This window comes from Mirounga leonina, unplaced genomic scaffold (genome assembly GCF_011800145.1).
Source record: "Mirounga leonina isolate KUSES-001 unplaced genomic scaffold, KU_Mleo_1.0 Mir_224, whole genome shotgun sequence".
Lineage (NCBI taxonomy): Eukaryota > Metazoa > Chordata > Mammalia > Carnivora > Phocidae > Mirounga > Mirounga leonina.
Genome location: NW_023270615.1, coordinates 4,016,259 through 4,038,614, shown reverse-complemented (window position 1 = coordinate 4,038,614; position 22,356 = coordinate 4,016,259). Strand labels below are relative to the sequence as shown.

At 39.6% G+C, this 22,356-nt stretch overlaps 1 long non-coding RNA gene across 1 annotated transcript in view; it reads right to left on the bottom strand.

The window, feature by feature from the left end:
• Positions 1-7,207: 7,207 nt before the first annotated feature.
• The window catches only part of LOC118026279, a 28,184-nt gene continuing 13,035 nt past the window's right edge, over positions 7,208-22,356 (bottom strand). The window contains exon 2 of the long non-coding RNA XR_004683513.1: positions 7,208-8,951. This is a non-coding gene — a long non-coding RNA (uncharacterized LOC118026279). The remainder of the gene's footprint in view (positions 8,952-22,356) is intronic.

Here is a 22,356-nt window from a genome sequence, read left to right as displayed (position 1 = left end):
AATATAAGCATTTAAGACTATCAATTTCTTTCTAAGTTTCGTTTTAGTAAAATCTTTCAAATGGTTTATAAGCAGGATTTTCAATATCATTCATTTTTAAGAATTTTTAATCTTCCATTGTGATTTATTTAAATTTTTTTATTTCTAATCACGAGGTGTTTAAAGTTGTTTTGAGTCCTACCAGAATTCCTTTGGGTTCAGAAAAAGCTATCTTTCTCTTCACCCATCAAGGATAACCCTGTAGGAAATGTATGTCCTTTGCCCTTAAAGACCTCAGGTCTTCCCCAGTGCTGCTTCCTTTGCTTTTTTTAGACTGGATAAAAATTTATCTCTCTATTGGCTTCTCTCCTTTCTCAAATCCCCACCTCAGTCTTGACAGCGTCTATAACCACCCGTCTTGAGATCCTCACATGTGTCTTTTTCACAATCTCTTATCTGTCCTCTACTGCCCAATCACCATCACAGTCAAAGGCTATGCCAGAGCCCTGCCTAAGAATCTCGGCTTAGTCCTAATGACCTTCCATCTTGGTTAATGGACTGTACTTCTGATCTTTTTATACTTTGAAAGTTTTTCAACCCGCTATGTTTTGTCCATTCTCCTACCATGACTCCCTGGCTTGGGTCCTGATTAGCTCGACCTCTCTAACTTCCTTCATTCTAGTTTAATATATAATTAGAAATGACCATCTCCCCCTCCCCCCTGCTCCCAGTGCATACTTTGCACTTTAACTTATTTTTCGTGGCTACTCACTAGCCACATGCTTTCTGTGCCTTCATCTTTAGCCTTGGTCCTAGGTTTCTGTAGTTTATTCCTTGCAATTCTCCATACCCACATTCTTTTGTTCTTATTCTTTCACTTTATTTTTATTCCTTTATTCTGCATGACAACTAAGTGCTAGAATTTTACTTTTTTCTTAATTCTAGTTCATACTATTAGTATGTGCTAAGCAGGACTTTAGCACTTTAAAAATACTAACTCAGCTAATATTTATTACTACTCCAGGTTATAGGTACTATTCCTATCATCCCCATTTTATAACTGCAGTAACTGAGGCAGGGAAAGGTGAATAGATGGTTCAAGAAGAGATTGCTTATTAGAGTAATAGCACTGGGATTTGGGCACAAGTGGTCTGATTCTAATAACTCTGCTATCAAATGCTACTCCATGGTGCCATTGTGAAGCCCTCTTTTGCCACTACACAGTATTATTCTCTCCCTCCCTCCCTCTGAGCTCCCACTGAAACTTACTTGTCTTGCTACCATGGCACTTGAAGGAGACTGCTTTTCTCATAAGTTAATTTAGTGTATATCTCCTCCACAAGATCATATGCTCCCCAACAAAAGAGAATGTTCTCATTTTTTCTGTTCCCAGAACCAACCATCACTATCAGGTTGCACATAGAGTAACCATTCAAAAAATGTTTATTGAATAAAGGAAGACCTTTCATCAGGAGGCCTCTCAGAACAGTACAGGGGATAGAGCACAGGACTTTGATTCAAGAAACAGTTAAAAATCTGGCTCTAGGGGCACCTGGGTGGCTCAGTCATTTATGCGTCCGACTCTGGACTTCAGCTCAGGTCATCTCAGGGTCCTGGGATTGAGGCCCACCTCAAGCTCTGCGCTTACTGCGGAGTCTGCTTATCCCTCTCCCTCTGCCACCCCCCTACTCACTCACTTGCGTGCACACTCTCTGTCTCTTTCCCTTTCTTGTTCTCTCTAAAATAAATGGGTAAAATCTCTAAAAACAATCTGGCTCTGGTATTTGATAGCTATGGGACCTTGGGGAAGTCACTTTATCTCCTTACCGTTGATTCTGTCTTTTTTTTTTAATCAGAGAGAGAGAGAGATTGAGCACAAGCAGGGGGAGTGGCAGGCAGAGGGAGAAACAGGCTCCCTGATGAGCAAGGAGCCTGATGAGCGACTTGATCCCAGGACTCTAGGATCATGACCTGAGCTGAAGGCAGCCACTTAACCCTCTGAGCCATCCAGGCGCCCCTGATTCTCTTAATGAAAAATAGAAATAAGTCATCTCATTGATATGACCTCAGTGTTGGACTCAACATACATTTTACATTAATTTTTATATTCCTCATCTCTTATTCTTCCCTTTCCCTGAACCACAGGTCCATGAGTCACTCCAATACTCTTCCCTCCCTAATTCTACACAGCTCTGCACTGTCACCATTTAGACTCATTTATTCACCTCTTCCACTTGGAACTTCATTACATGTGCCAAAAGTCCATAAGCATCCCAGGAACAGTGACTATTTCTATATTGACCATTGTTGTGCTGGACTATGCTAGTCACCTTGGTTAGCTGAGGAACTAGGATCTCTTTCTCTTTTGGTGGCTGGTTAGAGTTGGCCAAAGGAGAAACTTGTGTGAGATTTGGGAGATAAAACAAAGCAGCGGTCATTATTCTCAGAAAGCCTTCTTTGCAATCACTGTCATGGAAGAATGCAGAGAAGCCCAGTAGGTCCCAACTTGTCCTGACTCTCCTCTGCTCTACATCTAGTTGTTTCCTGGCCATACTGGCAAAATGGCAGGCCAGCCCAGCCCCAGATGCTTGGCTCAGAGGCAAGAGCACTCCCCTTCTCTGTCTCTCATCAGCAATAGGATGCGCTCAGTTTCCCTACAAGCTCCACCTTGTCCACACATGCCAATCTCTAGATGAATTCAGTCTCTTATATTCCAACTGCTCCTTTCAGACGTTTGTTTCCCCAGCTCCTCCCACATTTGAAAAAGGTCTAGATACACATGCAGTATCTCTAGCTTGTCATGTGTGTGTGGCGGGGGTAGGTAAGGAGAGGATGATACCTGACATAGAGTAGATGCCCCCCAAAATATTTGACCCTGAAGATCATGGATACATCTTAGGACTTACTTAATAGTAAATATCAATATCTTTTACATTACTAAATTAGTATTTGTTAATTTTCAAAATGGCACAGGCAAGAACAAGAAATGATGATGAATCCTGATAAGTAGATCAAAGGGACAAGCAAACATAGTCAACAGACTCTCATGTGACATAGCCGAGCCCCAAGAAAAGACAGTTAAAATCTACAGATTCAGATAAAAACACAGGAAAAATGCTCACACCATAAAGTTAATGTAGGATACAATTAAGCCAAGCAACAACATTATAAAGAGATATTTCCCTATTAATGTTTTCTGAATAATGTAGAAATAAAATTTCTGTGGGGGTCATATATGGATAGACTTCATGTCATAAGGGTGAAACGATGTCCCCTGTTTCTTATGTTCTTCTACCAGTGGATCACATAGCAGAAAGACATCTGAAATAGGAGAATTCGGTCCATTGATTCATGATTATACATGTTATAAGTCTTCTGAAAATTCTATTTTAAGACTTCACTGAAGTCTTTCTTTCCCCTTTCTCTCCTTTTTTTAAATTTTAACTGCAGTGATACCCACCCAGATGTTTGATCCCTGAACAAGTGTGATGTGTTCAGGAGGTACACTTAATTAAATGAGGATTTAACAGGAGCACTGGTGTGTGACTTTGCTTTTTGAACTACACAGAAAGGGGAAAGCCAGAACCTATGGTAATGTGACATTTAAGTTGCAAATTCAAACTGAAAAAAAAATTAGGAAATGCAAAAGTTATGGTTGTCATAGTAATTCTAGCTAAACCACACGTAGTGTATTTCCTGCGACTCATTTACACTACAGAGTCTTCTATATTACCTATTATATCACATATTTTAACATTACATGGTGCGTGATTCCTGGTAACATATGCATTGATATGAACACAAAATAAGCTTTTTTTTGTTTACATATTTTGCTTTGGTTTACATACCAGAAACTGAATCTGAAGACTGTTCCTAAATACATACTAAAATTTACAATTCTGCGTATAGTTTATTTACTCTGTCTTCCTTTCCCATCACCAGAACTTGGTTTTGGACTGATGCAGTCAACAGTAGATAAGATGATCTCACTTGACTTCATCTGTATTCACGTCAAAACCCTCCAAGGTGAAAATGGAATATTAAAAAATAGTTCCGAATTCTGTTACCCTGGTTGACCCCTCTGTCATTTCATCATCCCACATTCCACATTGCATACCAGGGATTTGCAAGCTTCTTCCAGTCTGGATATTCTATAATTCTGTGATTCTCCCAAGTTACAGACTTCTTTCTCAAAAAACACCCCATCACTTCTCCAATCGTTGTTCCACTATCCCCCCAAAGAATATTTTTGAAATCTCATTTATTTTTGTAAGACAAGACAAAATTGAAACATCCCCCCAGGCAACAAATAATAGCATGCATATCGTATCTTTTCTTCCCTCCACTAAAAGTTGTGTTTGTCTTAAGGCAAAACTTGATAGAAAAGCCTAGATTTTTATGAATAACCTGAAGGTAAATTATTATAGTTCACACCTTCTGAGCTTCAAAGCATCTCAGCCAAGAAAGTATATAACCCTAAATACACAATTTGGGGTCCATTCTATTAAACAGATCTGAGTGAGGGAAAGGATTTTTCAATTTCTCTGTTACTTTTAAGCATCATTCCAATTAAACATTCCCCTTTTTTTTTTTTTTTTTAAGATTATTTATTTATTTGGGAGAGAGAGAGAAAGCACACAAGCAGGGGGAGGGGCCAAGGGAGAGGGAAAAGCAGGCTCCCCGCTGAGCAGGGAGCCCTGCACAGGGCTCAATCTCAGGACCCCAGGATCACGACCTCAGCTAAAGGCAGAAGCCTAATGACTGAGCCACCCAGGCGCCCCAAACATTCCCCTCTTCTAACAGGAGATAGATAGGAGGGCCAGGTGCTCTCGGCTTATACCAGATCCAGCCAGTCTGCAGTTGACCTTGGCATCCTGTTCCTTCATATCACTTATCTTGGTGGATTACAGTCCTGTGTTTATGCATCTCTCCCCCATGTAAAACTCAGGATTCAGAATTTAGCTTGTTCCTCTGTTCTGCACACCACTGCCACATAGTAAGCAAGCAGATATCTATTTGTGGAATAAATTCATTAACGATTTAGGACATGAGAAACCTCTATCTCCCCAGCATGGTGGCTATTATTGAGTTCATGGGAGACACTTAGTAAATTTTTGGTGAAGAAAAGGGGAAGAGAAGTGGAACAGAAAGCCTCTAGCAGCTGTCTGAGATGAGCAGAAAAGTTCTTGAAGACCTCCAAGGGAGGAACGCGGCTCCAGCCATTAGCAACCACCAGAGTGTTTGCTATTTTAAGAATGTAATAGGTTTGGTACTTGTTTCTGGGACACTGGTGCCTCACACCCCAATAGTCATGGAAATGTCTAAATCCAGTGTTTGCCTGTGCAGCGTTTTGCAAGTCTCAGTTGATATCTGGCAAGCAAAACTTGCTCGGATGTTGGGAAATGCCATTTGTCGCGTCCACATGTTTGGCTCCATTGGGGCCATTTTTTTTCATCTGCCCCATGTTCCTTCCCTCCTAGTGACACGTTCCACAAATTGAAAGAGCATGCCAGGCAGAGAATATACTGAGTTACCATTGTCCCCAATGACCTCGGACCAAAAGTCACCAATTCATAAAATGAGGGATCTGCAAGTGTTTGCAAATCAGGAGATTAAGAACATTTTAAGAAACCCTTTCTGCTTGGTGGAGGGCCAGGGAGTCAAGCTAGGAGGTGGAGATAGGTGGGGAGTTTATTCTTCTTCCTTTCAGAGAAACCCATATGTAGTCTTGGCTTCATTCTAAGTTTGTTATAAATATGTTAGATACTTCTCGTATTCCTCAGTGTTTCCTTGTTCTTCATAAGCATTAAATCATTTGATCCATATAATGGGATGACACATGTCTGGTAATACTGCTCTTTGCTTACCAAATAGCCATCCTCACCTCCCCACTTTCTTCCACATAAATAATACCATGGCTTTGGAGGAGGTGGCAACGTGACCAGCCAAATTAGTAAACTCCCCAGCCTCCTTTCCATGGTCATGTTTTGCAGTTCTGTCCAATGATATAAACAGAAGTTTTGGGATGGGATTGCATGACCAAATAATAAGGTAGAACAATCCAAGAGAAGACTTTTATGCTTTACCTCTTTTTCTTTCCCCTCATTCTGCCTGGAATATGAGTATCTGTAGGTACAGAAACTAACTTGAAACCATGAGATTAAAAGTCACTTATTTGCTCTACACATTAAAGATGATGACACAAAACTAAGGAAAAAGTCTAGAAGATTGATGTTATCTTGGAGCCATTGCTCCAGCCCTAGACTGTCTACTCCTGACTTTTGTTGCCCTAGAAAAATAAACAGTATTTGAACAAATCACTGAACTCACATTTGTTGTGTGTAGATGAACTCAAATCCCCAGTAACAGAGGTAGGTACTATTTAAAATCCTGTATCTCTAGTGTGGAAATGAGACACAAAGAGATTTAGTAACTTAGCCAAGATCTCTCAGACTGGAGATGGTGGGACTAAAATAGAAGCCCAGGCCGGTGGCTCCTGGACCCTTGCTTCCAGCATCTTGACCTGAGCTCATTCTCTGCTTGGTTCCTACATATCCCCAGGACCTTTGCACATTCTTCAAACCCTTCACCAGTCATCCCACTTCCTTGGTTCCAACGTAGTGAAAAACAAACAGGTCATTGTCCACAACAGTCTTCACAGCATCCAGCCTTAAGATAAAGGAAGCTATTTCAGAAAGAAATCACTTGTGATAGTTCTCTCTTAGAGACACATGAAAACTTTAAACAAAGCCTAAACTAACAGGCTGCATATCTGTCTTGCAATGGGTTTGGGCAAAATAAACTATAAGAATGAAAACATCTTCCACTTCCAAGGGCTAAATCCCTGTCTATCATTAGGATGGTGTAGTTCTCAGGCAGTGCCTGGAGACCTGAGGCTTAGCTGTCAATCTTCAACCATCATGCTCTCAATCTTTTCTCTCCTAGCAAAGTTTTAAGTGGAGATGCATGGGTTCTGCCTCTTGATATAAATTGTTTTAATTGCTTATTAAAATTGGAAATGTACAAGGGTGAAAAGCAAGAAGAATGCAAATGTTCTGTTAGCAGCCTTTCTTCCAAGAAACCCCACAGTCCATACAGTGGTAACTTTATCAAACAGAACATGGGAGAGGGACAACAATGTGCTTAAAATCTGGAAATAGGTTTACTCCACCCACTGACCTTGAGGAGCGTTCCAGAGAGTAGTCATTTGGCTATTTGAATGACAGCCTTTACAATGCAAATTACCCTTTTATTCAAACAGAAAATTTCTGAGCACTGGGATGAAATTATAGGTGATTTTGTCAGAAGCCCCTTGGAGCAACATCTCCCAAAGGCTCTAATGGTCAGATTTAAGAAACACTACATTTCCAAGAAATTCACAATGTACATTAGCATATTAAAGTCTTTGAAGGTTTCTGCAACACAGGGACAGGTTGAGCATTATTCAGTCATTTAAATACATTTGGAGGAAATATTAATCTACACAGAAATTAGGAACATCACATCTTTACCTTATCAGATTAATGATTACATTAACACTTGTGTAATCCTCCTCCACACTCACCCCCACTCATAAAGCCTCTACCTGTGCAGGAATGTTGAATCGATTACTAAGGAATTGATGGCAGTTTTTGTAGATTCCCTATTTGCGAATCTGCCTACTCGCTGAAATTGATCTGTAACCCTCAAATCACCACTGGGCACTTTTGTGGTCATTTGCTGACAGACACAGAGAGGAAAGGAATTGTCACCCAATGTGTACTCACCAGCTGAGGCAAACAATGCAAGGCTTTCCCTTCTTGTTTGAGTTCTGGTACTGTAAAGAGGTGTCCTTTTTTGCAATATATTTAGCACCATGTCTTTTGCATTACTGTGCTTTGTGTCGGTGATTTAGTTGTTTAAAACAGCCCCCAGGCATGATGCTGAAGTGCTGTCTACTGTTCCTCAGGGCAAGAAGACCGTGATGTGCGTTACAGAGAAAATGGTGGTGTGCTTCATTCAGGCATTAGTTAGAGCGCTATTGGCCGATGTAGAATACATAAGTCTATATATTATATGTATAACAGTAATGAATCAGTAATGTATAACCCAACCCTGTATTTCTCCTGTGAACAGTGGCTTGGTATTCATTCACTCAGCGTTTATGACAGCTTTATAGAACGTATCTACCAGAAACAATTGGAGTCGACTGTAGCAGGTTCATAGTTAATCAATTTCTTTAAATTTTTTCAATGCATAAGAAGAGAGAATCGATAGGAGAACCTTATATGTGATGCTCCTCATCTTCAGGACATTTTTGTTTAAGAAGAACAGTGATGGAAACAAAACTAGAACATCATTTACTGAGCACTCGCTCTATGCCAGGCACCATTTTCAGTGCTTTGCCTGTCTTACTTCCCTGAATCCCTGGGACAACTTGGGGAGTAGGAACGCTTGAGTGTCCATATTGTACTTGAAGAAACAAAGCACAGAGAAACTAAGCAAGCTGGCCATAGTCACACAGTAAACAGCAAAGTTAGGATTTATACCCGGGCTGACTCTGAAGCCATGCTTGTAAACATGATATTATGCAGCCTGTGTAGAGCAAAGTAGGCAACAGGATGCATTTTGATCAAGATCTAGAACAAAATAATGAAAAAAAAAAAAAAAACCAACATTCTGTTCAAAATGGTGAACACCTGCCTGAGGGTGATACATGATGCTGGACTTGTTTTCCCTGCAGAGATCGCGGTGGCAAGCAGGGCATCTTGGAGCTGTTGACAAATGTTGGGAGGTACGATGGTTCGGAGTCGTGTTCTTTTCATGTGGGGTTCTGATAGTTCAGTGTACTTCCGTTTAGGGCGAATTGAGATCACACCAGCCTTGGAGCGATAGCAGGCCCTGTGGATGAAGGACCACTGGCAAATTCTTCTTAATCGCGGTTCCTATTTCTTCCATGTTCGCTTCACCTGCACAGAGTCCTGATGGGAGTCCTGCAGTAGCCAGAGCAGGAGTGTAAAGTGTAAGAAGGGAGACAGAATGTGTTCTGTGGTGGGGGCTTGGGGAGAGGTGTGGATAACCATGGAGAACGAAAAAAATGAAAACCATAAGAATGAAAAAGGAACCCCTTTAAGTAAAGCTTCTTGTGGCCTACTTAGAATCTATTTCTCTCCTCACCCTGCCTAATACATTTCTGTCCCTTCTTCAAAATTTAGCTAAAACTTAACAACTAACTGGTCTTCATGTGTCCTTGCCCAGCCCAGTCCATCATTCTCCCCTCTCTCTGCGCCTCTGTGGGCTGCATGCATCTCCTGCAGCCGGTGGAAGAGAGAACCCAGGCATTTCTTCCCCACTCGCACTAGGACCACATCGGCCCAGTTTGCCTGGGACTTTTCCACAACACCGGGAAACCCCCCCAATGCCAGGCACACCTGTCTGGTTTAGTTGGTCACCCTGCTTACTCCTCCCTGCTTGGGCACCAGGTCTCTGTCGTGACTCAGCTCCTGCCAGCTCACCCTCCCCCATGCCTCTGTGTTTCCAGTCTCACTGGGTTCCAGTTAATTTATTTCCTTACCTCATCCTGGGACCCAGAGCCATGCTCTCCGTTGTTTTTTCCCTAAACCCTGTCCACACCCCCCATCAGCTGTCTTTCTGTGAAAGTCTCCATCTGAGCCACCGGGAGTGAATTCCGCTTCTGCCATCGCGCCGAGTGAGGCCTGCTCTCAAGACCTAATTCACACGTGACCTCTCGTCTCCTTTCCTTCCCCTCCTAGGGGGCTCCGTAGTGCTAGATACGACCCGGTGTTCTGCAGTGACTTGGCAATACTTGTTTGCACCTCATTCCTCTGTGGTTAGAGACTATACCCAGTACACCTCTGTGGCCCTCACAGCACTTAGCACAGAACTGGACACATAGGGCCCAGTCGTTCAGCTCACTTGTTGATGAGCGCATGGCTGATCATGGGGGTGGATGACCCTAGAGTGGGGTTGCCATCGAGGACCACATTGGTGGCTCTTTGACTCCTGCACGGCTCTCTATTTTGCCGTTTTGACTAGGTTGACATGTTTTCCTTCAAATCTTGGGTATGGCCGGAAAAGAGAGATGAATTAAGGTTTAAGAGACTATATTTATTGTAGAGGGTAGAATAATGATCCCCCAAAGAGGTCACGTCCTAATCCTCAGAACCTGTGAAAGTGTTACCCTTTGTGGTAAAGGAAAATTAAGGTTCTAATGAGTTGACCTTGAGATGGGGAGATTATCCTGGATAATCCAGGAGAGCCCAATGTTATCACAAGTTCCTCAAAAGTGAAAGAGGGAGGAGGCAGGAGGTAGTATCTGAGGCTAAAAGAGACAAGAAGATGCTATCCTACTGGATTTGAAGAGGGAGGGGGCCACCAGCCAAAGAATGTGGGGGACTTCTAACTGGGTAAGGTAAGGAAACTCATTCTTCCCTTCAGCTTCCAGAAAGAACATGGCCTGGCTGACACCTTGATTTCAGCCCACTGAGACCCATTTTGGCCCTCTGATCTCCAGAACTAGAAGGCAATTAATTTGAATTATTTCAGGCCACTAAGTTTATGGTAATTTCTTATAGCAACAATGGGAAACTGATAAAGTCAGGAACCAAAAAGTAATCATGTTCTGTTAATGCATTTGATTTCACAGCCAAATCCTACAGAATTAAGAAAAAATAAAAACAACAAACTTTCACCATCATTTGAGTCATGTCTTTAACTCTGCAGCAGGCATAACCAATAATAATAATTTATATAAGTCTAAATTCATAGTCTTTAAAAAAAAACAGTTGAGGGAGGGCACCTGGGTGGCTCAGTTGGTTAAGCATCTGCCTTCAGCTCAGGTCATGTTCCCAGGGTCCTGGGATTGAGCCCTGTGTTGGGCTCTCTGCTCAGCCGGGAGCCTGCTAAAACAAACAAACAAACAAACAAACAAAAAACCAAAAACCAAAAACCAAAAAAACAGTTGAGAAATATTTGATGAGTGTTCTTGTTAGATCATCAGCTTTGTAGGAGATTGTTAGCTGTTCTCTATTTTCTGACCCATACATGGCTACCTAGGATCTCTCTTACAGATTTTTCCACTTTAGCCTCTCTGAGTTGTTTTTTGTTTGTTTGTTTGTTTGCTTGCTTTTTCCTGTAGCTCATCCCCAGTTAATTTGTTAATTGGGTCATTAGCTACTCAATTGTCCCCAGCCCACAGGATGAAGCTTAAGCTCTGGAAACTTATATTTATTCTGATCACACTCAGCTAAAGTCAACAACACACAATACCCACCCTTACTTCCTCCCCTCCCTTCTCCAATGAAGTTTTGTCTTAGGCTTTCCAGCCAGAGATGTTGCTAAACATCCTACAACAAAGAATTCTCTGACCCAAAATGTCAATAGCACTGAGGTTGAGAAACCCTGGTCTAGATCATTCACTGGGTTCTTTATTACTTATTCATTTGTCATTTTAAAAGCAAACATTTGCTGAATATCTACTGTGCGCTAGACTCTATGTAAAATTGGATTCTAGGAACTTAAGTCTTGTTGATGAGGCAGTCATGTTAACAGTTAAAGTCATCAAAAACCATAGCAGTGGGGACGCCTGGGTGGCTCAGTTGGTTAAGCGATTGCCTTCGGCTCAGGTCATGATCCTGGAGTCCCGGGATCGAGTCCCACGTCGGGCTCCCTGCTCAGCAAGGAGTCTGCCTCTCTCTCTGACCCTCCCCCCTCTCATGCTCTCTATCTCATTCTCTCTCTTAAATAAATAAATAAATAAATAAATAAATAAATAAATAAATAAATAAAAACCATAGCAGTGGTATAGTCACTAAAATATAAGCTCTACGAGGTCAAGGAAACACATTGCTGATGTATCCCTAGCACGTCATAAATTCACAATAGTTGTCATTTGAATTAAGTATTCAATATATAGAGAGATGCAGAGGAATCTATAGGAACCCAGCAAAAAGGATTTCTATCCTGAACTTAGAGAGAGGGTCAGAATAAGCATCCCAGGGGCGCCTGGGTGGCTCAGTTGGTTAAGCGACTGCCTTCGGCTCAGGTCATGATCCTGGAGTCCCTGGATCGAGTCCCGCATCGGGCTCCCTGCTCGGTGGGGAGCCTGCTTCTCCCTCTCCCACTCCCCCCTGCTTGTGTTCCCTCTCTCACTGTGTCTCTCTCTGTCAAATAAATAAATAAAATCTTTAAAAAAAAGAATAAGCATCCTGGAGAAGATTGTCCAGGCAAAGGGGTGGGACAGTGGTGGAGGGTTAGCATATTTATATTCATCTTATTTATCAAGCATATTTATAAATGTATACATAAATTTATTTGTCAAGCATTTTTATCGATAATCTTAATCCACAAAATAGGGGAGTTCAGGGAGAAAAAAAGTATGTGCATTGAATTCTTGTAGATTTCAAATTCCAGCAAATAGCTTAAAAAGTAAATTAGCTAATTATTGGGTAGTACACAATAATTTTGTCATGGTGAAGTTTGCCCCCATATCCCAGATCTGCTTTTTATGTATAATTTAACTTCTATGTGTATCCAGAACTATAAGCTTTAAAACAGAAAAGAAACATGAAAGAGACTCTGTGGCCTGTGAGACAGTATTAGACAGTGTAATTAATGCCCATATCTTGAGTTCCAAAGGAGAGAGGACAGAAAAGGTTATTTGAGGAAGTAATGGTTGGACATTTTCCAAATTTGGTGAAAACTGAACCCACCAATCAAGAAGTCAGTGAGTCTTAGGCAGGATAAACACAAAGGAAAAGATACTAAGTAGAATTAAAGTCAAATTGTGGAAAACTAGTGATAAGGACTATTGAGTATCCCACTTTTACTTGCTGGTCATCCATTTTCTTTCATCTATAAAATGGGTATAATACCCAACTTGAATTTTCAAAAAAATATTTGAAGCAAGGTATGTAAAGTAAACAGCATGTACTTAAGAAGGCCCCCATGCCATGGTGATTTTTAACAAAGGCTCAGGAATGACTTGGGTCCAAAACTCCACTCTGCCACTTAAGGATTTTTGCCTAAGGTTACTTAAATGCTCTGTGCCTTCTTTTTCTCGCTGGTGAAATGGGATTATAACAATCCTATCCATACCTCATAGGAATGTGAGGGTTAAATGAAATTATGCCTATAAGATAAAACAATGCTTGAACATAGCTACCATTCAATAAATGTCAGCTGCTATCCTTCCATGAGAAGCCAACAACCATGTTCTAGCACGAAAGTCATATCCCGATCCCTGAGCTGTGTCTGCTGCATCTCAAAGCATGGACCCTTCTCCAGGCTCCTTGAGTAGAGCACATGCTGTGCTTCAGTAGAGGGGGAAAAAAAAAATCAAGCATCACCTTGGGGAATAAACTTGCAAGACCAGGCAGAATCTAGTTTCCCTTAGGATCTCTTGAAAGATGATCTGTTTTTGCATCCAGCAATTATTTTTAAGAGAATAGTCTTTTAATAAAGAGTTCTTTTTCTCCCTCAAAGAGTGCAGAAGTTAAAAACTATAAAGTAGGGCACCTGGGTGGCTCAGTTGGTTAAGTGACTGCCTTCGGCTCAGGTCATGATCCTGGAGTCCCGGGATCGAGTCCCGCATCAGGCTCCCTGCTCAGCAGGGAGTCTGCTTCTCCCTCTGACCTTCCTCCTTCTCATGCTCTCTGTCTCTCATTCTCTCTCTCTCAAATAAATAAATAAAATCTTAAAAAAAATTTAAAATAAAATAAAATAAAAACTATGAAGTAATATTAATGCTGAAATAATGGCTAAAACACCGTCCCATGGAACTTATAGTAATCACTTTTGTCCTTGCCTGCTCCCACGAGCTTCAGAATTGTAGGTTTGCTTTGCATTCTCCATCAGTATTCATCCATCGGGATAAAATGCCCCATGTAAACAAACACACAGATAAAAGAGAATCACCATCACTCTTTGCACAAGGAAAAATGACTGCTAATTCACACAAAGGGAGATCTGTCCATCATCCTGTCACCAAGATCCATCTTGCTTTGTTGGATCTGGCATTTTAATAAAGCCCTTTTATCTTAAAAAGACTAGGGTCTAATTCAGGAAAACCTTGGTTAGGGTGTCATTTTGAACTTACCATTTCATATCATCATGGGGCAAAGGGGTTTGGATCAACATCTCTCTTCCCACTGATTTTACTGACAACATTGAGAATCTCATCTCAGAGGAATGGAAGTAAGTGAATTTATTGACAAGATCTAAATAAGAGAAGATTAGTGGTTTTGCCGGGGAAATGAAAACAACTTGACTTTCAAAAAAGCCTTTTGGAAACTGACTGCTTGTAACTACATATGACACTTGGAGTTATTCTATCTTCCTCCAAAGTATAGGCAAATTGTCTTAGTCAACATTCTTTTGATGGCAAGTAATTGACAGCAACCCAAAGTTATTTGAGGGGGAAAGAAATGCATTTATTGGGAAGTTAGTGAGTTCTCCTGCAGAATCGAGAAGAGACTGGGCCCATCTGGTAACTACAACCAGGAGTGGAAAATGAGCAGGAATCCAGCTGTCTCTTTTCAGTTATCTGTGCTTCCCTCAGTATGTCTTTGTTCTTCTCTCTTGACTGGGCAGTTTTTCACCATGTCCTTGTACACAGCAGGAGGGGCCACACCTCCAGCTCCCTCACTTATTCACTTGTGTCATGCCCACTGGCAGAAGTTAATGAGTTACCTCTGAATATCACCTCCAAGTTACTAGGAGTCAAACCTCCCCATGGAGCTCAGAGCAGATGTCTTCTGGTGGTCTACTAAGCGTGGTCCATGTGAGGACATAGTTTGGGGGACAAACTTGTGAGGCATGCGTATCTGGACTTCATTTCTCTAAGGAGTGAGGGGCAGTTCTCAGAGAAGGGAGATATTTAACAGGTATCCCCATAAACACGAAAATAATTGTTTTTTTTTTTTTAAATAATAATAGCTGTAAAAGAAGATAATGTCTTCTCTGCAAAGAGTTCAACTCTTTTAGGGGCGCCTGGGTGGCTCTGTTCGTTGAGTGCCCGACTTGAATTCAGCTCAGGTTATGATCTCCAGGTCATGGGATCAAGCCCCTCATGGGGCTCCATGCTTAGCCAGGAGCTTCTTGAGATCCTCTCCCTCCCTCTCTCGGTGCCCCCTCTCCCTGCTCATGAGCTCACTCTCTAAATAAATAAATAAAATCTTAAAAAAATAAAAGAATTCAACTCTTTTATTCCCCCAAAATAATAATGTATAAGGAAGAAGACCTCACCATCAACACTGGCCCAGGCTGAGAGAGGCCTTGGTGTGTGGACAGGTGATGTGAAAGAGGACAGAGCTAAGATCCTTAAGAAAGCACAACTTGCTCTCTCTGGGTGTCCTGACTGTCCTTTTCAAATGCCAAACAGCAGAGATTTTTTTTTTTTTTAAATAAAATTCTTTCTGCAGTTACTGGGAATTTGAGCCCAAACCTAAATATTAGCAAAGATAAAATTTTATCTAGAACTTTGTACTGTTTATTTTTTAAAGCATTGAAATTTATATCTGAGCCAAAGTTGGTTTAAAGTGTAATAAAACATGGGTTATTCCCTTGAGATAATACCTTGGGAATATACAAAGCAGTTGATAAAGCCTGAAGGCATTTTCCATCTTGATGTGTTGACTTAATGGTGAATTTAAACTTCCCCCACAGTATTTTTCAGAATGTTATTATGTATTTCTTGGAATTATGCTTCATCTGCCTCCCTCTCAGATTTTTATCCTAAACTCATTCAGAATGGACTGGCTCTTCAGTTTCTTTGTAACTTCCCATTTTCTATAGCATCTATGATGATTCCCAGTCTCTCCTTTGTGTAAATATCATTTATATGATACATGTAAAAAAGAAAGTCCATACATTTTAGAGACACAGATTGAGGTCTAATGGCATAAAATTGCCTGATGTCTGAGGTCTTCCTTTAAATACTTCAGCAAAGAAAAACAAAAATAAAAAATGTACCAATGAAGCTAATGTGGTTGGGTTTAAATAATAGGTATCTAGAGGTGTATTGCAGTATTTCCTCTACTTTTGTCGATACTGAAAATTTTTAACAGTAGTAAAGTATTTTAATAGTAAAAAGCAACATGATCTAGTTTAGTCATTTTTCTGCTGTTAGAATCCCTCCATGATACTCCTGGACATGTGTTGTTGAGCTTCTGTTTGAAAATCACCAGATGAGGGGATTCATTATTTTCTAAAAGCAACCTATTCCATGTTGGGACAACTGTGACTATTTTGCACTGTGTTAACATTGACTTAGCTGAAGCATCTATTACCCCACACTTTTACTACCAACACTGGAAAAAAATGGTCAACATCAACTTTTTTAGAACTTTAGAAATTAACCAAAGGTTTGTAACAACCTAGGGATAGTTTATTCAAGAAAAACAGCTGAATATCAGTAAGAACAACAAGCTTTGTGACACTTTTAACTTGCTTTATTCTCCTTTCCCTTGTTGGTTTCACAACAGCCTTGAAAACCAACAATTCCACAAGCATGTGAATTCAGACCAGTAGCCTAGAAGCCTCTGGAGGTGACAGAAAGGTGTGGAAAGTCCTCCAAAACCCTACTTCCAGAGAATTGTCATGATTGGCTCTTCCCTGGAGAACTACACTTGAGTGGCTTGTCTTTATTTGACCTGACTCAGAGTTCTGCCCATTAACAGCAGAACAGACCTTCCCTTAGTGGTGTCAACTGTTTATGGTTCAATTGTTCAGCTGCCTGAGGTAGGGATAGCTGTTGGGGCAAACAACAAGCTGACTAAAAACAGTTAAGAAGCTGGAGAATGAGATGTGCATAAAGAGGTTTGAAAATCCCCCACGTATTCTCGGAAATCTAGAAGATCATACCCACATGTAGGGCTGTGCACATGTGCCCTACATGCATACTCACAAAGGACCTGCAAGATGCATGCGTACTCAGGAAGGACCTGAGAAGGCTTTAAGCACTCACATATATGGCTGACCTTGGGACTCTTCAGGCAGAGTGGTCAACTAGCTGAGGATTGAAACATACTCTAATACACACATAGAACCCGTCAGCAATGGCTGGGAGAATTATGGGTTGCAGGCATTTAAGGAAATCTCTGTCCAAATATTAGCTGACCATGAAGGCAACCAAGCAGAGATTTCAGCAACCACAGAGCACAAAGAGCAGAGACTTTACAGAACTATTCCAGGAAAGTCACTAAGTGATAACAACAGTGGCAATAATGACAACAAACCCAGGGGAGGTAGGAGAATCTCATTTCTAGAATTGCCACACTATATTGTTGAAAGCATCCAGTTTTCAACAACAAATTTTGAGATATACAAATAAACCAGAAAGTATGGCACCTACAGGGTTGAGAGAGCAGTCAATAGAAAGCATCCCTGAGGCGGTCCAAAAGTTGGACTTACTAGTCAAAGACACTAAGTTAGCTATTATAAATATATTCAAACAAAACTATAATGGGGAAAAAAACCCTAAAGGAAAACAGAATATCTGCCCAAATACAAAATATTAATTAAGAGATAAAGTTTTTTTTAAAGATTTTATTTATTTATTTGAGAGAGAGAAAGAGCACAAGCAGGGGCAGAGGGAGAGGGAGAAGCAGGCTTCCCACCGAGCAGGGAGCCCGATGCAGGGCTCGATCCCAGGACCCTGGGATCACAACCTGAGCTGAAGGCAGAGGCTTAACCGACTGAGCCACCTAGGCACCCCTAAAAATTGTTTTTTAAAAAGAACCAAACAGATGTTCTGGAGTTAAGGAGTATAATAACTGAAATGAAAAAAATATCACTAGAGGGACTCAGCAGAAGACTTGAGCAGGAAAAATAACCAGTGACCTGAGGATAAATCGAGATTATCCAGTCTGCGACACAGTAAAGAATGAAGAAAAATGAACATAGCCTCAAAACTTGGGGAACCCCATCACAGACATAATGAGTGTTCCAGGAACAAGGGCAAGAGAAAAAAACAGAAAGAAGATTAGAAGAAATAACAACTGAAAATGAAAGCTCCTCAAATTTGGTGATAAACATTAATCTACACATCCAGGAATCCTAGCACATTCTGAGTAGGATAAATCCAAAGGGATTCACATCTAGACACATTGTAATTAAAACTGTCAAAACTCAAAGACAAAGAGAGAATCTTGAAAGCAGTGAGAGAGAAGCAATTCATCATGTACAAAGGGTCCTCAATAAGATTATGACAATAGTTGGATACATAATAGTCCAATTTCAATAATGAATAGAACGTTTATGCAGAAGATTGACAAGGAAATAGAAGACTAGAACAACACTATAAAGCAACTAGACCTAATAGACATCTATAAAACTCTCCACCCAGTAACACCAGAATACACATTCTTCTCAGATGCACATGGAGCATTCTTGGAGATAGTCCATATCCTGGACCATAAAAGAAGTCTCATTAAATTTAAAAGGATCGATACCATAAAAACAGTTTTTTTCTCCAATCACAATGGAAAAGAGAAATCAATAATAGGAGGAAATTTGGTACTTTCAAAAATACTTGGATATTAAACAATACCCTTCTGAATTATTGGTTTAAGGAAATCATAAAGGCAATTAGAAAATACTTTGATATGAATCAAACCTAAAATTCAACATAACAAAAGTTATAGGACCCCACTAAAATAGTGATTAGAGGAAAATTTATAGTTGTAAGCACCTATTATTTTTTTAAAAGATATCCAATCAATAACTTAACATTCTACCTAAGAAAAGAAGCAAAGAACAATCTAAACACAAATTAACTAGAAGGGAGGAAATAATAGAGATCAGAGGGGAAACATATGAAACAGAAAATACAAAATAGAGAAGTTAAACCAAAAGCTAGTCTTTGGAAAGGTAAATACCATTAATAAAACTGTCATTAATCTTATCAAACAGAAAGAAATTCATATTATCAAAGTTAACAATGGAAGAAAGGACATTCATAAATAATAAATAATAAATAAAATGGACTATAAGAGAATACTGTTATAATAATCAGTATTCTCCAGAGAAACAGGACCCAGATAGATAGATAGATAGATAGATAGATAGATAGATAGATAGACAGACAGATAATAGATAGTGAATGAGCATGAGCTTCAGGCGCAGCAATGATGTATTTCTGGTCCAAATTCCAGGAGGTTCATGATCTAGATATAGCTGATGTTTCAGTTCAAGTCTGAAGGCAGGAAAGGACAATTGTCCCACCTCAATGCAGGCAGACAGAAGTTCATTCTTACTCATGGATCAGCCTTTTTGTTCTATTTAGGTTTTAAATTGGTTAGTGATAAAGGAAAAAAAAAAAACACCTTCCTACAGCAACCTACAGAATGGGAGAAAATATTTGCAAACCATATATCTGAGAAGGGGTTAATATCTAAAATCTATAAGGAACTCCTACAACTCAAAGTCAAAATATAAACAATCCAAATAAAAATGGGCAGAGTAACTAAATAGACATTTTTTTTCCAAAGAAGACAGATGGCCAACAGGTACATGAAAAGGTGTTCAGTGTCACTAACCATCAGGGAAATACAAATCAAAATCACAGCAAAAATAGAAAAACTCATCCCAAAATTCATATGAAACCTCAAGGGACCCCACATAGCTAAAATAATTATGAGAAAGAACGAAACAGGAGGACTCCCACTTCATGATTTCAAAATTTATCAGAGGGGGAGATATGAGAGACTATGGACTCCGAGAAACAAACTGAGGGTTTCAGAGGGGAGGGGGTGGGGGGATGGGTTAACCCCATGACAGGTATTAAGGAGGGCAGGTATTGCAATGAGCACTGGGTTTTATACGCAAACAATGAATCATGGAACACTACATCAAAAACTAATGAAGTACTGTATGGTGACTAACATAATAAAAAAATAAAAAACAGTAAAGATTTGAAAAAAATTAATACAGAGGTCTAGTAATCAAAACAATGTGGTACTACCATAAAAACAGACATATAGACCACTGAAATAGAGTAGAAAACCCAGGAACCAATTCTCACAGATATGGTCAAAAGATTTTTGATAAAGGAACTGTGACCATTCAATGAAGAAAGGACAGTTCTTTCAACAAATGGTGCTGGGAAAACTGGATATCCACGTGCAAAAGTTTGAAGTGGACCCCTCCCTCACACTATACACAAAAGTTAATTCAAAATGGGTCACAGACCTAAATGCAATTCTAAAATTATAAAACTATTAGAAGAAATCATAGGCATAAATCTTTGTGGCCTTGAATTAGGCAATGGTTTCCTAGGTATGAGACTGTAAGTACAAGCAACAAAAGGAGAAATAGATAATTGGACTTCATCAAAATTCAAAATGTTCGTGCCTCAAGAGACCCTATCAAGCAAGTGGAAACACAACCCACAAAATGGGGGGGGGAAATTTCAAATCATATATTTGATAAGGGACTATATCCAGAATATATAAAGAATGCCTGCAACTCGATGATAAAAAGACACCTAATCCAATTGAAAAGTGGGCAAAGAATCTGAGTAGATATTTCTCCAAGGGAAATAAACAAATGGCCAAAAAGCACATGAAAAGATACACGATATTATTTGTTATTAGGGAAATGCAAATCAAAACCACAATGAAATATCACTTTACATATGAATCAACTTTTAATACCTCATGCTAAGTCAAAGAGGCCAGACACAAAAGATCACGTATAGTCTGATTCCATTTATGTGAAATGTCCAAAGTAAGCAAATCCATAGAGACAGAAAGTAGGCTCCAGGGTCTGGAGAGGGACAGTTTGGGGATAACAGGGAGGGACAGCAAATCATTTTCTTTTGGGGTTGATGAAAACATGCTAGAACTAAATGATGGTGATGGTTGTCCAACTTTGTGACTATACTAAAACCATTGAATTGTACACTTTACAAGGGTGAATTTTATGGTATATTTATTCTATCTCACTAAACAAATTTTTTAAAGCATTACTTTGGGCACTTTGAAATTTACAGAAGAAATATAATATTTAAGTGCATATATTTAATTTATTGGGTGAAATATTATTATATTTCAATTACCTAAGTCTTGATTGGCTAAGCTTCTGGATTTTATCTCAGATAAAAATCATTTTAAGAGGCAAAGAATAAAGGATCCATAGGGCATTCTTATGTTCATCTAAGGATGCTCTTCAGTATTGATATCCTGCTAATGGCACTTTCAACACCAGCCCTCTGTGCTCTCTTCTTAGTACCATCTTCAAAATACCAGTGCACAGCTCTAAAGAAGGTAGAAGAGTAATGAAAACACTACATTGTAGAGGCTACACAACTGGAACAAGACACATCTGAGGATGAGCTCCAGTTCTGCACTCTCCTTTGAATTGGGACCTGGGGAGCTCCCCGTTCAGCTCCTGTTATTCTATCAGCTAACTTTGCCAATTACTATATGTTGTGATTCGGTACCCCCCCCCAAAAAAAAAAAAACTAAACAGGATAGAAAGAACAGTGTGAAAGGAAATAGAAAATCCAGATTAAAATGGGAGAAGAGATTAGAGGAAGCAGATTTCAGGTAATTAACAGCCATTGTTTTTATGAACTTTTTAAGAACAAGGAAAGAACCAACTCTAGAGCCACAGAGCTGGAAGAGCTTTCCCAAACCATTTTTTTTCTCCTAAAATGATGGGAAAATATATTTCCCCTAAAAGTGAGCAACAGAAAAGGATCATGGCAAAAAATACTTAAAAAGTTATTATTAAAAAAGTAAATGAAGAAAACATGTTTTTAGACAAAGCACACTCGGAAGTATGTCTACTAATCTAATAAAAACTGCAACCTAGTTGTTGAGAGAGTAGATCTTAAAAGTTCTCATCCCACACAAAAAATTGTAACTATGTGTGATGATAGGTGTTAACTAAACTTGTGGGGATCATTTTGCAATATATACACATGTAAAATCATTCTGTACACCTAAAACTAATACAATGTTATCTGTATTAGTTACTTTCAAAAAAGTAAAAAAAAAGTTACTTTCAAAAAAACTCCGTGTAACCTAATATTTCAAACCAGTGAGAAAGAAAGAGAAATATAAACTTTGAGCAAACAACATAAGTCAAAAGTGGAAAACACTCAGGAATGAGGTGATTGGAGGAAAATAGAGATTTGGAAGGGAAGCAGGCAGAGTTAAGGAAATAGAGATAAATGAAAAATTATTTTATGAATACATATTAAGTTAGAGGGAATACACAAGAAAATAATATAACAAATAATCCCTTAAGAGAAAAAGAAATTGGATAAAGGATACATTTTTTATTTATTTTATTTTATTTTTTAATATTTTTGTTTACTTATTTGACAGAGAGAGACACAGCGAGAGAGGGAACACAAGCAGGGGGAGTGGGAGA